Source organism: Cervus canadensis, chromosome 21, assembly GCF_019320065.1.
Source record: "Cervus canadensis isolate Bull #8, Minnesota chromosome 21, ASM1932006v1, whole genome shotgun sequence".
NCBI classification, from domain to species: domain Eukaryota; kingdom Metazoa; phylum Chordata; class Mammalia; order Artiodactyla; family Cervidae; genus Cervus; species Cervus canadensis.
Genome location: NC_057406.1, coordinates 50,902,533 through 50,921,839, shown reverse-complemented (window position 1 = coordinate 50,921,839; position 19,307 = coordinate 50,902,533). Strand labels below are relative to the sequence as shown.

General features: G+C 42.5%; 1 long non-coding RNA gene across 2 annotated transcripts in view; it reads left to right on the top strand.

Annotated features, from left to right (window-relative positions):
* Positions 1-19,089, top strand: part of LOC122423545 — a 149,003-nt gene extending 129,914 nt beyond the window's left edge. The window contains exons 3-4 of one of the 2 annotated variants that reach the window (XR_006264173.1): positions 18,472-18,593; positions 18,872-19,089. This is a non-coding gene — a long non-coding RNA (uncharacterized LOC122423545). Of the gene's footprint in view, positions 1-18,471; positions 18,598-18,871 lie in introns of both variants that reach the window. The other variant, XR_006264174.1, reaches the window with a different exon arrangement.
* The last annotated feature ends 218 nt before the right edge of the window (positions 19,090-19,307 follow it).

The following is a 19,307-nucleotide window of genomic DNA, read 5'->3' as shown; positions in this document are numbered from 1 at the left end:
GGCTGTGGAAAATACACCAGACAGAAAGAAACTGTCTAAATGTCAGGAGAGAGTATGAGAGTATGATGCATCCAAGGAACTAAACAGAATTTTCTCCTTTCTTTCTTGCCCTCTTTTATTCCCTCCCCGACCCCTCGCATGACTGTGATAGTAAGGTCAGAGTGAAGGAGCTGAGATATACACTTATTCACTAATCATTCTCTTGATTATATTCTTTCAGCTTTCTTAAATAATTTTCAACTTTTATTTTAAAATGACGTTTAATAAGCAGAACACCATATTTCTAGGATTGAACATAGAACAGTTTCTGATCAAGACCGTCAAGTAAGAAAGCTTGCTACCTGCTCTTTGCTGTTGTTTAGTCACTCAGTTGTGTCCGACTCTTTTCTACCCCATGGACTGCAGCATGCCAGGCTTCCCTGTCCTTCACTGTCTCCCAGAGTTTGCTCAAACTCATGTCCATTGAGTCAATGATGCCATGAAAGCATCTCATCCTCTGTTGTCCCCTTCTCCTCCAGCCTTCAATCTTTCCCAGCATCAGGGTCTTTTCCAATGAGTCAGCTCTTTGCATCATATGGCCAAAGTATTGGAGCTTCATTATTTCATAAGGGTTGCTAAACCTGCTCTTAGATTTAGTATTAAATGCATGTGCTACCATCTAGCTTTATTCAATTCTGCTGTCATACTTTATGTAGCTTTTAACCAAGATGCAGTGTTGTCCTCAGTCCTAGACCTTTGAGTTCTTTTGTGCTAGTTGTAGTAAACCTAATTGACAGAATTTTCATGAACTTGTTGGTCTTTACTATTAAGAAGACCATTCAAGACTCTAAGCTTTAAACTATGTGATTTCTCTTCTCAGTGTGGAATGTTACGTCTTTAAGAAGGAGATATCATTTGGTCTAATGATAACATGTTATTAAATTAATATTTTAATTGGGTTGCCTGATTATTCTAACCCCCTGCAGCCTTGAGGTATATTCCTTAAACATAATCTCTTGCCATAATGTCTGCTGCTTCAAAGAAGTGAAAGGAGATTTGTTAAGAGAGGAGATCATCACTCAAGATCATTGCCTCGTTGGTGTCAGCTGTCAGACTAATACATTTATTTGGACAACAGTAGTTTCTGACAGTTTATAAAGTTCTCTTTCTCGGTTGTGAAATATGATGGATGTGCCATACCAGTGACCTTTACACAAGGCCACATGTTAATATTCAGGACCTTCCTTTTGTTGGCCTCAAACAATGGCTGTCATTAAGAAAGCTTGGTTTGCCAATATGCCCTCTGTTAGGATGCTGGACTACTCCTGATTGGTCACTAGGAAGTATCATGTGCCTTTGATGGAAATGACACGGAAGATGTATGGTCGAGGTGCTGTGCCCAGCACCACTGCTGTGCGGGGGAGAAAACCACTATGACCCAAACAGCCCTGCCTTCAGACAATGTCGCACCAACCAAAGACAGCATATTGGGAAGAAAAATGCTTGTAAACTGCGTGTGTTAGAAGATGTATTGGCCAGACGGCCATAGGGCAAACTTTGAACTATTGAAATCTTTAGAAATATTGTTTGGTTCTGCAACAATACTTACAAACCTAATTAATCAAGCATAGATGGTTTATTTTCAGGCTTTCCACAGTGTGTTGCTTTAATGCAAGAATAGGGTCCGTTGGGTTCTTTTTGCTGTTTCACAGAGGCATGCAAAAACTCAGCATGGGCATTCATGTTCATACAAGTTGAAGCTCTAAATTTCAAAATAATATCTACATAGATCTCTGGTGATCCCTTCAACAAAGGCCAGGGTTGGGGGTAGCCTGGATTCCTTTTTCAATTGTTTCCGATTCTATGTGTGACTTTTTCTTCCCACCCTTCTTAATGTTATTCATCAGCATCATTTAAGAAAGATTATCATTCCCATTGCACTCTCTGGCTTAAGGGGAAAACACTTTTGCATTTTTTCTTATAGAATAAATACAATAAAGGGTTTCTTTCTTGAATATGTGCCCTTGAATGATGTGATTTAAAATGTTTTCCAGTCTTAGTATCTCATTTTAAAAGGGTCACTGAGAAACTGCACATTCTCAAGAGGGAAAGGGTGAGCAACTTAAAAACCATTTTATCTAAGAAGGCTGGGGTGCCATCTGGAGTGTTACGGATAGGCAGACAGGTAGCAGAAGCCCTTTGTGTCTCAAGCAAGCTGTGGCTGAAATAGCTCATCATTCAGATGAAAGAATTGTCCAAGTACTTGGTTGCATGCAAAACAGTGCTTGGCCAGAGTTTTAGCAAGACATGAAATATTACGCTGGGTCATGGCAGTTGAATGTGTGAGTACAATCCCCAAGGGTCAACTCCTGGTTATTTATTTAGAGGCAAATTATCGACTTTGTGGATTATCCATGTGCTCCCCACTGTGTCCTCCAGGGCTATGCCACTGTGTACCAGCTGGTCAGAATACCAGAGGCAGGAGAAAGGAAAGGGGTGGAAACTCAACCCACAATCACATTGCTTGTAAGCAATTCAGATTGAAGATGTGGTGGGAGGAGAGATGTTATTGGGAAAATGAAAAAATTAAAATCACTATGCAGTCCTGTTTTATACCCACCAGAATGGCACACATTGAAAAACACAATAAAGTAATAGCAGTGTTGACAAATATGTGGAATAATAGGAAGATTTATATACTGCTGGTAGGAGTGTCAGTTGGTAAAACCACTTTCGAAAACTGTAATATTGAAGACATGGATACACTAGGAATTGGCCATTCTGCTCCTAGAGAGATTAGAGTACATGCAACAGTGGACATGTATTTTAAAATGTTTATAGCAACCTCTTTTGTAATATTAAGAACAAAACAAAAGCAAATTTCATGCATATGCTTATCAGTAAGGGAATGGATGAATAATTTGTAGATATTTGTATAACGAAATTGAGTTGGTCTGTGGCTATTTGTTTCCTTTAAATAATACGTATATGTCATCTATGGGCTTCCCAGGTGGCTCAGTGGTAAAGAATCCATTTGCCAAGCAGGAGACATGGATTTGATCCCTGGATTGGAAAGATCCTCTGGAGAAGGAAATGGCAACCCACTCCAGTATTCTTGCCTGGGAAAGCCTATGGACAGAGGAGCCTGGTGGGCTATAGTCCTTGGGGTCACAAAGAGTTGGACACAATTTAACAACTAAACAGCAGCATATGTCTCCTATACTCTTGTAGCCATGATATTAAGTTATAAAACGTGAAATTCCCTACATACAACAATTTTTATCCTACAAAACAGCAATTTTATATGGTAACATAATATTTCCAAAAATAAAGTAGTTAAATAAAAGATGTTTCATGCAATGAAAAATAACCTCAGAGACTCACAGAATTATTAGTGCTAGAGGATATTTTAAAGGTCATTTTAATTTTTCCATCACTGAAGAAATCAAGGTCTTTAGACAGTTATTCAATGGATCCACCAGAAACCAAATGTAGTGGCTCTCAAATTATACCTCATGTTTAAGACATTTAAAAACAAAATATTTGGACATGCATCTGTATCCCTGGTTTGAAGACTCTATGATTAATGCAACTACATAAGGTGGATGGTGTCATGAGAGAAGGGTGAAGTGTATCTGAATACACCTGGGTGACCTTCCAGTGTCCTTTTACCAGAGGACTCTGATCCCTTGTGTCCTTTTACTAGAGGAAGAGAGGTGGTTGAGTAACATCAGGAGAAGGCACATCCCTCCCCCAGAAGGCAGGGAAGGCACCCTCTTACTCAGCAGAGTCCCTCAGCTAGGACAACTGCCTGCCCCTCTTGTGGTCATTTCATCCTCCCACATCCCTGGCAGACATCAGTAAATTCACCGTAGAGTGAGACACAGTACTGGAACTCTTAAAAAACTGATGCTCAAAGGGGTACTGGTGCCCAAAATGAAAGTTTCTTAGTAGAGGATATGATGAGCCAGAATGAATGATTATGGTGAACTGAGCAACATGGGCTAATCCTCGAGGAAAGACTTGCCTTGTTGCACCCAGGCAAGTCTGCAGAAAGAGAGGATGGAGGGGGATAAGGTGGACAGAATGAATAAAATGAGGTAAACTCTGGTTGAATGAAAAGGTATTATTTTCCACTTGAGTCCTTATTGCTGAAAGAGTCCATTTAGGAGCTACAGAAGGAGAGAAAGGAAGAACACTTTCCAACAATAGCAACAACAATAATAGCATCTAAGGCTTACTGAGTACCCCCTATGTGTCCACAGGGCTCTAAACTCTTGCTTATTAACTCCTTTAAAATCTGCACCTCAACCCTAAGTGGTAGATATGATCATTATTGCCATTTTGTGAATGGGAAAACTGAGGCACAGGGCACTTAAGTAGCTTGACTTAGGCAGCATAGCCCGGAAGAGGTGAACCAGATTTGATCCAAGAAGTCTGGGCTCAGAGCTTGTGCACTTGGCCTCTAGGCTCTACAGTGTTCAGGTCAGGGCTTGATGCCTTCAGCCTCCTCCCATGGGCTTAAAAAATGTCTCGTTCCGCCCCTAGGGGAAGTGGTGACATTGAGGTGGCAGACTTCATTCAAATCCATTATGTGGTCTAAGAATACTTTAAAAGCATGTGTCATTAGTTTTTAATATTAAATGAAGACCTAGTTAAGGTTTAGGTTTGATTTTAGTTATGTAGGAGATGAGTTTCCCTGGTGGCTCAGATGGTAAAGAATCTGCTTGCAATGCAGGAGACATGGGTTCCATCCCTCGATTGGGAAGATTCCCTGGAGAAGGGAATGGCAATCCACTCCAGTATTCTTGCCTGGAGAATTCCATGGGCAGAGAAGCCTGGAGGGCTACAGTCCCTGGGGTCACTAAGAGTCAGACACAACTGAGCAACTAACACACTTTCATGCAGGAGATGAAATAAATTATTTGGCTTCTATTTTGAACTTTCCAGGTGGCTCAGATGGTGAAGAATCTGCCTGTAGTGTGCAAGACCTGGGTTTGATCCCTGGGTTGGGAAGATCCTCTGGAGAAGAAAATGGCAACCCACTCCAGTATTCTTGCCTGGAGAATCCCAAGGACAGAGGAGCCTGGTGGGCTACAGTCCATGGGGTCGCAAAGAGTTGGACACGACTGAGTAACTAACACACACAGCACCTATTTATGCATACAGTTCAGGGCAAGATGAGCTTTGGGAATGAATTTCCTCTGGATTTTTATTTCTCCTTCTAGGACAAGTGCCTCTAGTCTCTTCATAACATGCTGGAGTTAGAAGCCCAAGAGAGCAAAAGACATAGGTCAGGGACACAAACACTTAGAAGTTCTGTGTTGAGGGAGAAATGCCAGGAGCAGGTGTGAGGAGTATGCCACCCTGCTCTGTGGCAGCCCAGAGGGGCTCAGCGTGCAGGGGGTACCACAATTGTCTTTTCCTAATGAACAGAAAATGAATAAATCTGCATCTGTCATGATGTATCGTGACCTATTTCACAGCTCAAGAGAAAGATGAATTGTTTCTGTGAAAAAATAACACTCAGCTCTGAGGTTTATCTTATTTGCCTTGAAATCTCCTGTCTGCCACAATATTATTTCAAGAGAAATAGCAACAGATGGAACACCTGTGCTACAGCTTAAGAGGCAGAGTTGCCTACACATTGAAAGAACCTGCTAAACTTGAATGTCAGGAAGAATTTCTTAAGATAAGAAACACCCAAAAATAAGTAGCTCAGAAAAGTAGGGTCTTTGCATCAGTGAGTGAGCATGGGGAGAGGTTTGGGTTAGACTGTGGGCTTTCGTGGGACCTGATTTCAGTCACCAGTCCTCAGGCAGAGTACTTAGCCTAAGGTGCCCTGTCTTCTTCTGCACAGAAGTCATGCTGGTTGCATCAACTGCTGGCAAAGGCATGTCCAGAAAGGTGGTCAGCGCTCACTATTTGTGAGCCGTTGTCGCGGACGTATGTATCCCTCCCTTCATTAAGCTGCTTCCCTGGTGGCTCCGTGGTAAAGAATCTACCTACCAATACAGGAGACACAGGTTTGATCCCTGGGTCAGGAAGATCCCTTGAAGGGATCATCCCATGGACAGAGGAGCCTGGCGGGCTACAGTCCATAGGGTCACAAAGAGTTGGACACAACTGAGCAACTTAGCACTTCATCAAGCCCAGTTCAGGGTAGTCACATGTTTCTTCTCACACCACTGGCATTGATGGGGCAGTAAAAAAAGACCAAACTCCTTCAAAATCTAAGACCTGTGTCCCAACCCCAGCTTCTCTGGTGCTTGATTCATGGTATAGACAGATGCTTGCTCTTCAACCTCAGGTTCCTCCTGAGTGAATAAGCTGAAGAGTTGTGGTCTGAATCAAGTGGGTGATTACTGGTGTGAAAGCAAATAGCATAAGGAATATCTAAGCTGTAAAGTAGCAGATACTTCTGGTGTCTGTTCTGAGGACTGTTCACAGAGATAATGCTTGGAGGAGAGAGACCTCCCTGAAGTCATGGCTTTAGCTTGTTCATGAATGTTTGGGATGTGTACAGTTTGTAACAGTACCTGACACTTCTGATGACTGAGACTTGTGGATATACGCATCATAGCCCCCAAGGGGCTTACTAACTACAAGGCTGGGACCCTGGGACCATGTGCTTGTATTTTTCAGAGCCTGCCAGATATTGGTGCATGAGCAGCTAAGATCGGGAAATACTGAAGCAGACTCAAGAGCCAAATAACGTAACAAAGAGCACTGGAATTTCAATCCTGAGCAAGGGATTTGGGCTCAAGTTCTGCCACTATCTTGGTAGGGAGATTTGAAAAATTGAAAAAAATAAAGAAAAAGCCATTGGAAATTGCAAAGGCCATTGCATTTCTATCAATACTCTCTGGTTGTTTAATGCCCAGATTACTGGTGAAATCAAGATTTCCAGGAAAAATCCTGGAAATCTGGAATCAAGCTGGAATCAAGATGGCCAGGAGAAATATCAATAACCTCAGATACACAGATGACACTACCCTTATGGCAGAAGGTGAAGAAGAACTAAAGAGCCTCTTGATGAAGTGAAAGAGGAGAGTGAAAAAGTTGGCTTAAAACTCAACATTCAGAAAACTAAGTTCATGGCATCCAGTCCCATCACTTCATGGCAAATAGATGGGGAAATAATGGTAACAGTGAGAGACTTTATCTTTTTTGGCTCCAAAATTACTGCAGATGGTGACTGCAGCCATGAAATTAAAAGACTCTTGCTCCTAGGAAGAAAAGCTATGACCAACCTAGACAGCATATTAAAAAGCTGAGACATTACTTTGCCAACAAAGGTCCATCTAGTCAAGGCTATGGTTTTTCCAATAGTCATGTATGGATGTGAGAGTTGGGCCATAAAGAAAGCTGAGCGCCAAAGAATTGATGCTTTTGACCTGTGATGTTGGAGAAGACTCTTGAGAGTCCTTGGACTGTAAGGAGATCCAACTAGTCCATCCTAAAGGAAATCAGCCCTGAATATTCATTGGAAGGACTATTGCTGACGCTGAGGATCCGATACTTTGGCCACCTGATGCAAAGAGCTGACTCATTTGAAAAGACCCTGATGCTGGGAAAGATTGAAGGCAGGAGGAGAAGGGGATGACAGAGGATGAGATGGTTGGATGGCATCACCGACTCAATGGACATGTGTTTGAGCAAGCTCTGGGGGTTGGTGAAGGACAGGGAAGCCTGGCGTGCTGCAGTCCATGGGGTCGCAAAGAGTCAGACATGACTGAGCGACTGAACGGAACTGAACTGGTGAAAGCAAAAGCGACTCAGTCGTGTCCTACTCTTTGCGACCCCATGGACTATATAGTCCGTGGAATTCTTCAGGCCACAGTACTGGAGTGGGTAGCCTTTCCCTTCTCCAGGGGATTTTCCTAACCCAGGGATTGAACCCAGGTCTCCCAAATTGTGGACAGATTCTTTACCAGCTGAGCCACAATGGAAGCCCAGACTACTGGTGGTTCTAGTCAATTCAGGAAACCTGGCAGTTGCATAATAGAGGAAACCTGAAATTCATGCGGGTGAAACTGGGAGGCTCTGAGTTGCTGTGCTGAAGTTCATTTTGCAAAAAATCAGCTGATCAATTTAACCTCAAAATGATGGATTCTGTTGATGTGGGTAACATTTTCCCTTTGTTGTGGTGCGTTAGTATATGATAGGAGTTCAATGAAGATTGGTTGAATAACTAAACAAACATAGTCACCAGCTGTCTCAACATCATATAAGTTGACTTTGATAATTATTCCCTATATAAAACTTGTCTATTTTCCTTTCTATCTATCTAAATTTGCCTTTTATGTGGCAAGTACAAAGTTACTTACTTGCTTTTCTGATAAGCAGTGAAATCTCTGATGCAGAGGCAGTGAGACTGAGGGCCCTGGTGGTATTTAAACAGAAGTGGGTGATGATGGATGGTGAGGGTCAGCCTCGATGACCTTTAAGTTCTCTTTCAACCCATAACTTCTGGAGCATGAGAGTGCTTACAGTGCTTTCAGGCCTTCCATTCTGTTTTTGATACCTGAACAAAAGAAAGAGGGCAGATCAAATGCTGTGGGTCCCAAGGTTGTTGATTTTCCTTTGGGATCAAGAGTCCCATAGCTACTGTTTTCAAAGATTCTAGAAGTTTTTCTGCATTTGGGAAAGACTAATATATTTGTTTACCAATTCAAACTCTGGGCTTTATGATGAAAAGGACGAGACAGTTAAGATTAAAATGAAAAGCTGGGTCTTTCCAAAGTGTTGGAAGAAGTTGAGACTTCTAGAACTCTATAGTTTACTTAAGCACAGAACTTGCAAATGCATCCCCCTGGCTCCAAGCCAAGTATTTAACAAATCATGTTCTGAGATGAAGATGGTATGACAGGAGGTAAATGACGGTGTGATTTTATAGGGCTGGCCGCAGCTCAAAGATGCACACTGGTGGCCCGTGGTGATTCAAAGAGCAGGTGTTATGTGGAATCCAAACCATGTATTTTTCTAAATTGAGTTACCAACATTTAAAAATCAGAAACTTACTTATATAAAAAACATATGTCTGCTTCTCCTGAAAATCCAGAAAAATCTGTCTTCACTAGGCCCACATCCCCTCTGGACAATAAAAGAAGGTCTGAGAAGTGACTGCCCCTTCTGATGGAATATACTCCCAGGGTGCTCCCACTTGACCTCTTCTCTCATTTCTAATATTATCTGTGGGGCCTCTGGAGGCATTTCTTTTGATTCCCTACTGAAGACCAAGCTGTGGTTTAGGACTGGTGTGTCCTGGTACCTAACATGGTGAGCATCTTTGCCACTTGACAGAACCTTGAGCACAGGGAATGCAAGTCTTTTTAAGAGCTGGTACACCCTGGGAGACTTCTCTGGTGGTCCAGTGGTTAAGGCCTTGCCTTCCAATGCAGGGGGCACAGGTTTGATCCCTGGTCAGGAAAATAAGATCCCCCATGTCTCAGGGCCAAAAAAAAAAAAAAAAACCACCAAAGTAAAATATAAAGAATCAATGTTGTAACAAATTCAGTAAAGACTTTAAAAATGGTCCACATTATAAAATCTAAAAAAAAAAAAAAATTATATTTTTTTTCCAAAAGGGAGTTGTCATATCCTGGCACAGTTTCTGCCACACAGTAGAACTGAAGAAATCCACTTCATTCCTCTCTCCACTCCACACTTCCTCACCTCTTAGGTTTTATTCTTGCCTATTCCCCAAGTCTAAACAATTTTTTTTTTCCAGTGAAAAGGGCTGCTGTTAATAATTATCCTTAGATAACACGTGTGAGTTGGACCCTTTGTGGGTATATTAGTTTCCGAGGACTGTCATAACAAAAGCCCCAAACTGGATGACTTAAAACAGAATTATTATCTCACAGTTCTGGAGGCAGAAGTTGGAGATTCCAGTGTCATCAGGATTGGCACCTTCTGGAGGTTCTAGGGGAGAATCCGTTTTGTGTCTTTCTCTTAGCTTCTGGAGGATGCCGCAGTCCTTGGTTACCTTGGCTTGTAGCTACATCACTCCACTCTCTGTCTCTGCCATCACATGGCATTCTTCCTGTGTGTCTGTTTTTTCTCCTTATAAGGACACTTAGTCACATTGGACTAAGGCCTTAACACTAACAACCTCAGGATTTCGCTGATGGCTTAGCAGTTAATCCGTCTGCAATGCAGGAGACACAGGAGATGCTGGTTTGATCCTTGGGTCGGGAAGAACCCTGGAGGAGGGCATGGCAACCCACTCCAGTATTCTTGCCTGGAGAATCCCATGGACAGAGGAGCCTGGAAGGCTACAGTCCATAGATTCACAAAGAGTCAGACATGACAGAAGAGACTTAGCCCAAAACACAGCAACCTCATCCTGATTTGACCGCATCTACAAAGACTGTGTTAACAAATAAGGTACGATCACCTATATAGAAGGTTAAAACCTCAACATATCTTCTTGGGGGGCTCAACTAAGCCCATAAGCTTCAAACAAACTTTCTCACCTGAAAAAAATAGAGCCAATAATTCTATTTGTTAGATGAGGTTCTCATGAGGCTACATGACCAGCATGCCCAGGCTCTCATTCAGCACCTGCAGCATAGCTTGACCTCAAGAAAAGCATGGTCCATGTCTTTTCTTCTGGTCCATGTGTTTTCTCTCCTCTTTTTCTCTTGCTTGGGCACCTGGATCCTTGGCTTCTTTGTCATTTTGTTTGCTGAGGAGAGAAACATGAAACCAAAAAATCCATCCATGACTTGATTTCATCCTTCCTGCCATTAATTTAGTAGGTGATATCGAAGTGTATTCCTTCAAAATAGTTTACCTTTTATAGTATTTCCAGAAAGGATTTAGTCTCCAATGGCAAATAGAAGACTGCTCTACGTTCACCAGTACAGCACCCCCTGGGCCTCCTGCTGCCAGTATAGCTTCTTTCAAAGAAGAAAGCCATGGAGAAGTGAGTCCCTCCCCAACACCATCCAGTGAGTGGGAAGAGACCCCACTCATCTTTACTGTCAGGCAAAATATGAACATGGGAGCCAGAGGCACACCCAAACGGACCTGGGGTAGTTTATTTCTAGAACAGTGAATGACAAAAACATGTGTTCAGGCCTACTCGGTAAACCCTTTGCACCTGGAGGCTGTAGGGACACACCCAGGGGCCTGTGAGACTTCAGAACCTGCCCTCTTGCAGTTCCAAGGGAGATTCTGTCCCATCTGTTGAGTATCAGTTCGTGGTTTCTGTTTTTTTACCTCTTTTCATTTGGTCATATTTTGCTTTTAACCTCAATAGAAACAAGCAAAATTATTTGACTCAATGGCAGATCCTGTTCTAGAACATTCTACAAAAACTGTAGTTGCCAAGTTTTCATGGAAATCCACTTGTTGCCATATATTATATTGGAGGAGAGAACAGGTGTGAGCTGATGACACATGTTTGATGATTCAGTTATTGTACCTGATAATGGTGATGAGGGCAATTATCATCAGCAGCAACCTAGCCTCCATTTATGAAGCTCTCACCACATGGCAGATACTGTGCTGAGCATTTCACATTATTTTATGAAATCCTCATATAACTGTCTTGGGCAGTTAATGTTATTATCCCCACTTTACAGATAAGGAGGTGGTGCTAGTGGTAAAGAAACTGCTTGCCAATGCAGGAGTCATAAGAGACGTGGGTTTGATCCCTGGATCTGGAAGATCCCCCGGAGAAGGGCATGGCAACCCACTCCAGTATTCTTATCTGGAGAATCCCATGGACAGAGGAGCCTGGCAGGCTACAGTCCACGGGGTCACAAAAAGTCAGACATGACTGAAGCGACTTTAGCATGCATGTACACACAGATAAGGAAGGTGTAAATTCATAGCACAAGTTAATGTGTATAAAAATTAAGTATAAAACTGCATAATAGGATGAATGAAGATGGACCAGAAAGAATAAGCTTTGAAATCATGGAAACCTGAGCTCAGAACTAGAAAGACTTGAGCTCAGATTTCTGCTTTCTCCTGTTTCAGTTCTTTAGCCATGATCAGGTCCCATAAATGTTCTTTGAGCCTGGAATTTTCTGTAAACTGACAATCACTGCCCTGATGAGATGTTGTTGATATAAAATTCCCTGAACACAGCAGGGCTGACTAAATGGTGGTTGTGAGGATAGCGGTGGTATTCTGACTGCAGGAGAAGAAATGTAAGGAAACAACGTGTACCTGCAAATAATCTAGAAAGTGTCATGTAGAATAAGGATTCAGTTCAGTTCAGTTCAGTTGCTCAGTCATGTCTGACTGTTTGCTACCCCATGAACCGCAGCACGCCATGCCTCCCTGTCCATCACCAACTCCTAGAGTCCACCCAAACCCATGTCCATCAAGTTGGTGATGCCATTCAACTATCTCATCCTCTGTCATCCCCTTCTCCTCCTGCCCTCAATCTTTCCCAGCATCAGGGTCTTTTCCAATGAGTCAGCTCTTCGCATAACGTGGCCCAAAGTATTGGAGTTTCAGCTTCAAAATCAGTCCTTCCAATGAACACCCAGGACTGATCTCCTTTAGGATGGACTGGTTGGGTCTCCTTGTAGTCCAAGGGACTCTCAAGAGTCTTCTCCAAAACCACAGTTCAAAAGCATCAGTTCATCGGTGCTAAGCTTTCTTTATAGTCCAACACTCACATCCATACATGACCACTGGAAAAATCATAGCCTTGACTAGACAGACCTTTGTTGGTAAAGTAATGTCTCTGCTTCTTAATATGCTGTCTAGGTTGGTCATAACTTTCCTTCCAAGGAGTAAACGTCTTTTAATTTCATGGCTGTCATCACCATCTGCAGTGATCTTGGAGCCCAGAAAAATAGTCAGCCACTGTTTCCACTGTTTCCCCATCTATCTGCCATGAAGTGATGGGACCAGATGCCATGATCTTAGTTTTCTGAATGTTGAGCTTTAAGCCAACTTCTTCACTCTCCTCTTTCACTTTCATCGTGAGGCTCTCTTTAGTTCTTCTTCGCTTTCTGCCATAAGGGTGGTGTCATCTGCATATCTGCTGTTATTGACATTTCTCCTGGCAATCTTGATTCCAGCTTGTGCTTCATCCAGCCCAGTGCTTCTCATGATGTACTCTGTATACAAGTTAAATAAGCAGGGTGACAATATACAGCCTTGACGTACTCCTTTTCCTATTTGGAACCAGTCTGTTGTTCTATGTCCAGTTCTAACTGTTGCTTCCTGACCTGCCCCCAAGGTCAGGGGCGGCGGCCAAGAGGATAAGAATAGACTCATTTTATGTAGCTCCTTTATGGTTTTATAATGTGCTAGTTTCTGCTGTTGAACAAAGTGAATCAGCTATATGTATTCATATATCCCCTCCCTCTTGGACTCTGCAGCATCCCATCCATCTAGGTCATCATGGAGCACCAAGCTGAGCTCACTGTGTTATGCAGCAGGTTCCTGCTAGCTATCTGTTTTACACATGATAGTGTATATGTATCAGTCCTAATCTCCTGATTCCTCCCACCCTGCCCTCCCTCGACTGTGTCCACAAGTTCGTTCTTTACATCTGTATCTCTATTCCTACCCTGCAAATAGGTTCATCCATACAGCTTTTGTAGATTCCACATTTATGCATTAACATTAGACATTTGTTTTTCTCTTTCTGACTTACTTCACCCTGTATGACAGACTCTAGGTCGATCTACATCTCTACAAATGACCTAATTTCATTCCTTTTTATGGTTGAGTAATATTCCATTGTATGTATGTTCCACATCTCCTTCATCCATTCATCTGTTAATGGACATTTATATTGCTTCCATGTCCTGGATATTGCTGCAAATAGTGCTGCAATGAACATTGGGGTGCATGTGTTGTTTTGAATTATGGTTTTCTCAGCGTATATGCCCAGGAATGGGACTCTTGGGTCATATGGTAGTTCTATATCTAGTTTTTTTGAGAAGCTTTCATACTGTTATCCATAATGGCTGTATCAATTTATATTTCCTCCAACAGTGCAAGAGGGTTCCCTTTTCTCCACACTCTCTCTAGCATTTATTGTTTGTAGATTTTTTTGATGATGGCCATACTGTATTTTAGGTAACTTTATGGGTAGATTTTGATGCAAATATTTGTACAGTTTATTGGAATTGACAAATAGAAGAAAGAGAGATTTTGAGAGCTTTCTTTGAACTAGAGACTAATATCCTTCCTGGGCTGTAAGTTGTACGGTTGGTGCTGGGAGATTTCCACCAAAGATGTTGAGTCAGAGATTCTTCTTTTCTGGGAGGATGGGCTTAATGATGGGATGTTGAGGATGCTGGCTAGTTAATACACTTTGATCCTTATGTATAAGGCAATGTAATAAAATCTGAATATGTATCTGCAATTATGGTCCATATAGGTATCTTTTGAGATAAAACTGTTATCTCCCCATGGCTTAGATGAGGAACTAGAGGCTTATAGAAATTCTGTTACTTTAGGGAGGGAGGAACCAGGATTCAAGCCTCCATTCTGACTCCAGGTCAGAGCACTCCTATTTTAAGATTCTAAATATGACACTAATAGCACTTGGGTACTGAACACCACAAAGAAGGTTGAGTGCTGACGAATTGACACTTTCAAAATGTGGTGCTAGAGAAGACTCTTCAGAGTGCCTTGGACTGCAAGGAGATTAAACCAGTCAATCCTAAAGGAAATCAACCCTGAATATTCATTGGAAGGACTGATGCTGAAGCGGCAGCTCCAATACTTTGGCCACCTGATGCAAAGAACTGACTCATTGGAAAAGACCCTGATGCTGGGAAAGATTGAGGGCAGGAGGAGAAGGGGATGGCAGAGGATGAGATGGTTATATAACATCACCAACTCAATGGCCATGAATATGATCAAACTCTGGGAGAGAGTGAGGACAGAGGAGCCAGGCATGTTACAGTTCATGGGGTCCAAAGAGTCGGACACAACTTAGCAACTGAACAGCACCAGCAACAATTGAGCACTTACTATGTACTAGATGGTTTACATTTTATTATGTTCTTCCCTCAGATACTTGCTAAGTTTGAAGAAATGTAAAGGCTTCACAGGTGGCTCAGTGGTAAAGAGTCCAAGTCCCAGTGCAGAAGATTGGGTTTGATCACTAGGTAGGTAAGATCCCCTGGAGAAGTAATAGGAAACTCACTCCAGTATTCTTGTCTGGAGAATCCCATGGACAGAGGAGCCTGTTGGGCTACAGTCCATGGGGTCACAGAGAGTCGGACATGACTGAAGTGACTGAGCACATACGCACACATTTCCACACCCACTTTGGGAATGCAAGATGCATTTGAAGTCTACATGTTTTTTTAATTTGCCAGTGATGCCTTTCAGTTCAGTTCAGTTCAGTCGCTCAGTCATGTCTGACTGTTTGTGACCCCATGAGCCACAGCATGCCAGGCCTCCCTGTCCATCACCAACTCCCAAAGTTCACCCAAACTCATGTCCATTGAGTCAGTGATGCCATTCAACCATCTCATCCTCTGTCGTCCCTTTCTCCTCCTGCCCTCAATCTTTCCCAGCATCAGGGCCTTTTCAAATGAGTCAGCTTTTCGCATCAGGTGGCCAAAGTATTGGAGCTTCAGTTTCAACATCAGTCCTTCCAGTGAATACCCATGACTGATCTCCTTGTAGTCCAAGGGACTCTCAAGAGTCTTCTCCAACACCATAGTTCAAAAACATCAATTCTTCGGCACTCAGCTTTCTTTATAGTCCAACTCTCACATCCTCACATGACCACTGGAAAAACCATAGCCTTGACTAGATGGACCTTTTGTTGACAAAGTAATGTCTCTGCTTTTTAATATGCTGTCTAGGTTCCTCATAACTTTCCCTCCAAGAAGTAATCGTCTTTTAATTTTATGGCTGCCATCACCATCTGCAGTGATTTTGGAGCCCCCCAAAGAATAACGTCAGCCACTGTTTCTACTGTTTCCCTATCTATTTGCCCTGAAGTGATGGGACCGGATGCCATGATCTTAGTTTTCTGAATGTTGAGCTTTAAGCCAACTTTTTCACTCTCCTCTTTCACTTTCATCAAGAGGTTCTTCAGTTCTTCTTCACTTTCTGCCATAAGGATGGTGTCATCTGCATATCTGAGGTTATTGATATTTCTCCCGGCAATCTTGATTCCAACTTGTGCTTCCTCCAGCCCCGCGTTTCTCATGATGTACTCTACATATAAGTTAAATAAGCAGAGTGACAATATACAGCCTTGACATACTCCTTTTCCTATTTGGAACCAGTCTGTTGTTCCATGTTCAGTTCTAACTGTTGCTTCCTGACCTGCATACAGATTTCTCAAGAGGTGGGTCAGGTGGTCTGGTATTCCCATCTCTTTCAGAATTTTCCATAGTTTGTTGTGATCCACACAGTCAAAGGCTTTGGCATAGTCAATAAAGCAGAAGTAGATGTTTTTCTGGAACTCTCTTGCTTTTTCAATGATCCAGCAGATGTTGGCAATTTGATTTGTGGTTCCTCTGCCTTTTCTAAAACCAGCTGAATATCTGGAAGTTCAAGTATTGCTGAAGCCTGGCTTGGAGAATTTTGAGCATTACTTTGCTAGCGTGTGAGATGAGTGCAATTGTGCAGTAGCTTGAACATTCTTTGGCATTGGAATGAAAACTGACCTTTTCCAGTCCTGTGACCACTGCTGAGTTTTCCAAATTTGCTGGTATATTGAGTGCAGCACTTTCACAGCATCATCTTTTAGGATTTGAAATAGTGCCACTGGAATTCCATCACCTCCACTAGCTTTGTTCATAGTGATGCTTCCTAAGGCGCACTTGACTTCACATTCCAGGATGTCTGGCTCTAGGTGAGTGATCACACCATCATAATTATCTGGGTCATGAAGATCTCTTTTGTATAGTTCTTCCGCGTATTCTTGCCCCCTCTTCTTAATATCTTCTGCTTCTGTTAGGTCCCTACCATTTCTGTCCTTTATTGAGCCCATCTTTGCACAAAATATTCCCTTGGTATCTCTACTTTTCTCGAGGAGATCTCTAGTCTTTCCCATTCTATTGTTTTCCTCTATTTCTTTCCATTGATCAGTGAAGAAGGCTTTCTTATCTATCCTTGCTATTCTTTGGAACTCTGCATTGAGATGCTTATATTTATCCTTTTCACTTCCCTTCTTTTCACAGCTATTTGTAAGGCCTCCTCAGACAGCCATTTTGCCTTTTTTGCATTTCTTTTTCTTGGGGATGGTCTTGATCCCTATCTCCTGTACAATGTCACAAACCTCTGTCCATAGTTCATCAGGCACTCTGTCTATCAGATCTAGTCCCTTAAATCTATTTCTCACTTCCACTGTATAATCATAAGGGATTTGATTTAGGTCATACCTGAATGGTCTAGTGGTTTTCCCCACTTTCTTCAATTTCAGCCTGAATTTGGCAATAAGGAGTTCATGATCTGAGCCACAGTCAGCTCCCAGTTTTGTTTTTGCTGACTGTATAGAGCTTCTCCCTCTTTGGCTGCAAAGAATATAATCAATCTGATTTCGGTGTTAGCCATCTGGTGATGCCTTGTGTTGTTCCAAATAATTGAGCCATTTGCATGCTAGTCAAAGTCCTTTAAAAGCTCATAGAAAGAGATTTAAAGCATGTTAGTTATCTTAATATACGACTGAAGAATTAGCTTTTAATTTGCATAGGTCAATGGACAGGATTTCTTAAATAAAAATGGGGTTTTTTTTGCACTTGTTACATGGCATGTGGGATGTTAGTTCCCCAACCAGGGGTTGAACCTGTGCCCCCTGCATTTGAAGTGGGGATTCTTAACCACTGGACTGCCAGGAAAGTCCCCCGAAAATGATCTTATATGTATGACATATATTAAGATTTGATATATATATATATATCTACATAGAAATGCATGTGTTGTATATATATATATTGCTTGAATAAAGAAAAAAATCAAACCTATTATTAGTATATATGTATGCCTTGTGTAGAGCCAACATCTGATTGAAACACTGTTTTAATTTTCCCATGGTTTGACATTTCTAATAAAACTCATGAAATAATTGCCTCTTGGATTTTAAATTGTCAGTCATAGTCTAAATGGGTTGTAAAATTGTTTGTTTTTCCATGACCTGTAACTCCAGAGTAATTTCAATTCAAAACATTTCCCCAAGTTTCAAATATGATGCTTTATTTTAGTCACTCATTCTTCCCTCTCCTAGAAGTTTCGAATTGTTTTCCTTGAAATTAAAAGTTTTAAGAGGATTCTGTAAAAATTATTTTGGGGGGAGGAGGTTCTTTCAAACAATAGGAAAGGAATAGATAGCACTTCATTTTCTTGAAGAAACATGGGAAACACATGAGCATAATGTCAGGGGATTTTAAAAATTTTCCCTCAGCTTGTTACAAACGTCGTGGATTTCTAAAACATCCAGTTATCAGGAGAGTTCTTTTCTTTTTCCTTTTTAAGTTTTAGCGGGGCGGGTAAATTCCTCACACTTGAGCGCCACTCTGGTTCTCCTTTGCCTTCTAGGTCTTATTCTGAGGCCTTGTGCTGCCATTGGCCTCTTCCGGAGAAGCCAGACCCCCTTTGCTTCGCCCAGAGTCTCCTGGAGTTCCTCAGAACTGGAGTTGGTGGGGAAGACAGCAGCCCCAGTAGGTACACCGACCCGCAAACCTAGATTCCCAAAGCCGGCTCCCAGGCGCGCCCGGAAATCCAGTCCGAATAGGCGCAGTTGCCATGGCACCTAAGATGCTCCCCAAGCATCCTCATCCCCGCCCCCGGGACAGACGCCTCCTTCCACCGCAGTCTGGCAGGAGCGCCCCTTCCTGGATTTGCTAGTACTCCTACCCATCTCCCCTCCAAGAGGTTAATCAAGGTTTGGTCCTTCCCCACTCCCGCCCTTACGCGTTTCCATACTGTTTGTTCACAGGCCCCTCCCAGGCCGGGGGTGAATGCTCACTTACGCTGACCGCTGCGAAGGAATTGTTCGTGAGTGCTGCCTATCTTCAAATCAATGCCTGCCCAGAACAACAGAAAGGGCCTCAGATGTACTGGTTTCCACAGAACCATTGTCAGGCTTCACAGAGGCCGTCTTGAACCTAATAAATAATGTCAAAAGTCTCTATCGCAGCCAAAAAATGTTCCTTTTGAAGCATTTCTAATAGTATTTTTGTTCCGCGGTGTCTCCCAGTGTCACAAAGAATTTGCACCTCACAGTGGGGATGGGGTGCATCGCGTGCCACTTCGCCCTGTGCCGGCAGGGATGGGCCCGCCCCGCTTTGTTCTGCTCCCCCAGCTAAACGGTTTCACTTGCCAACTTGGGCTTCAGTTTAAGGATGTTTTCTAGGGGCCTTTTGAGTCTCTAA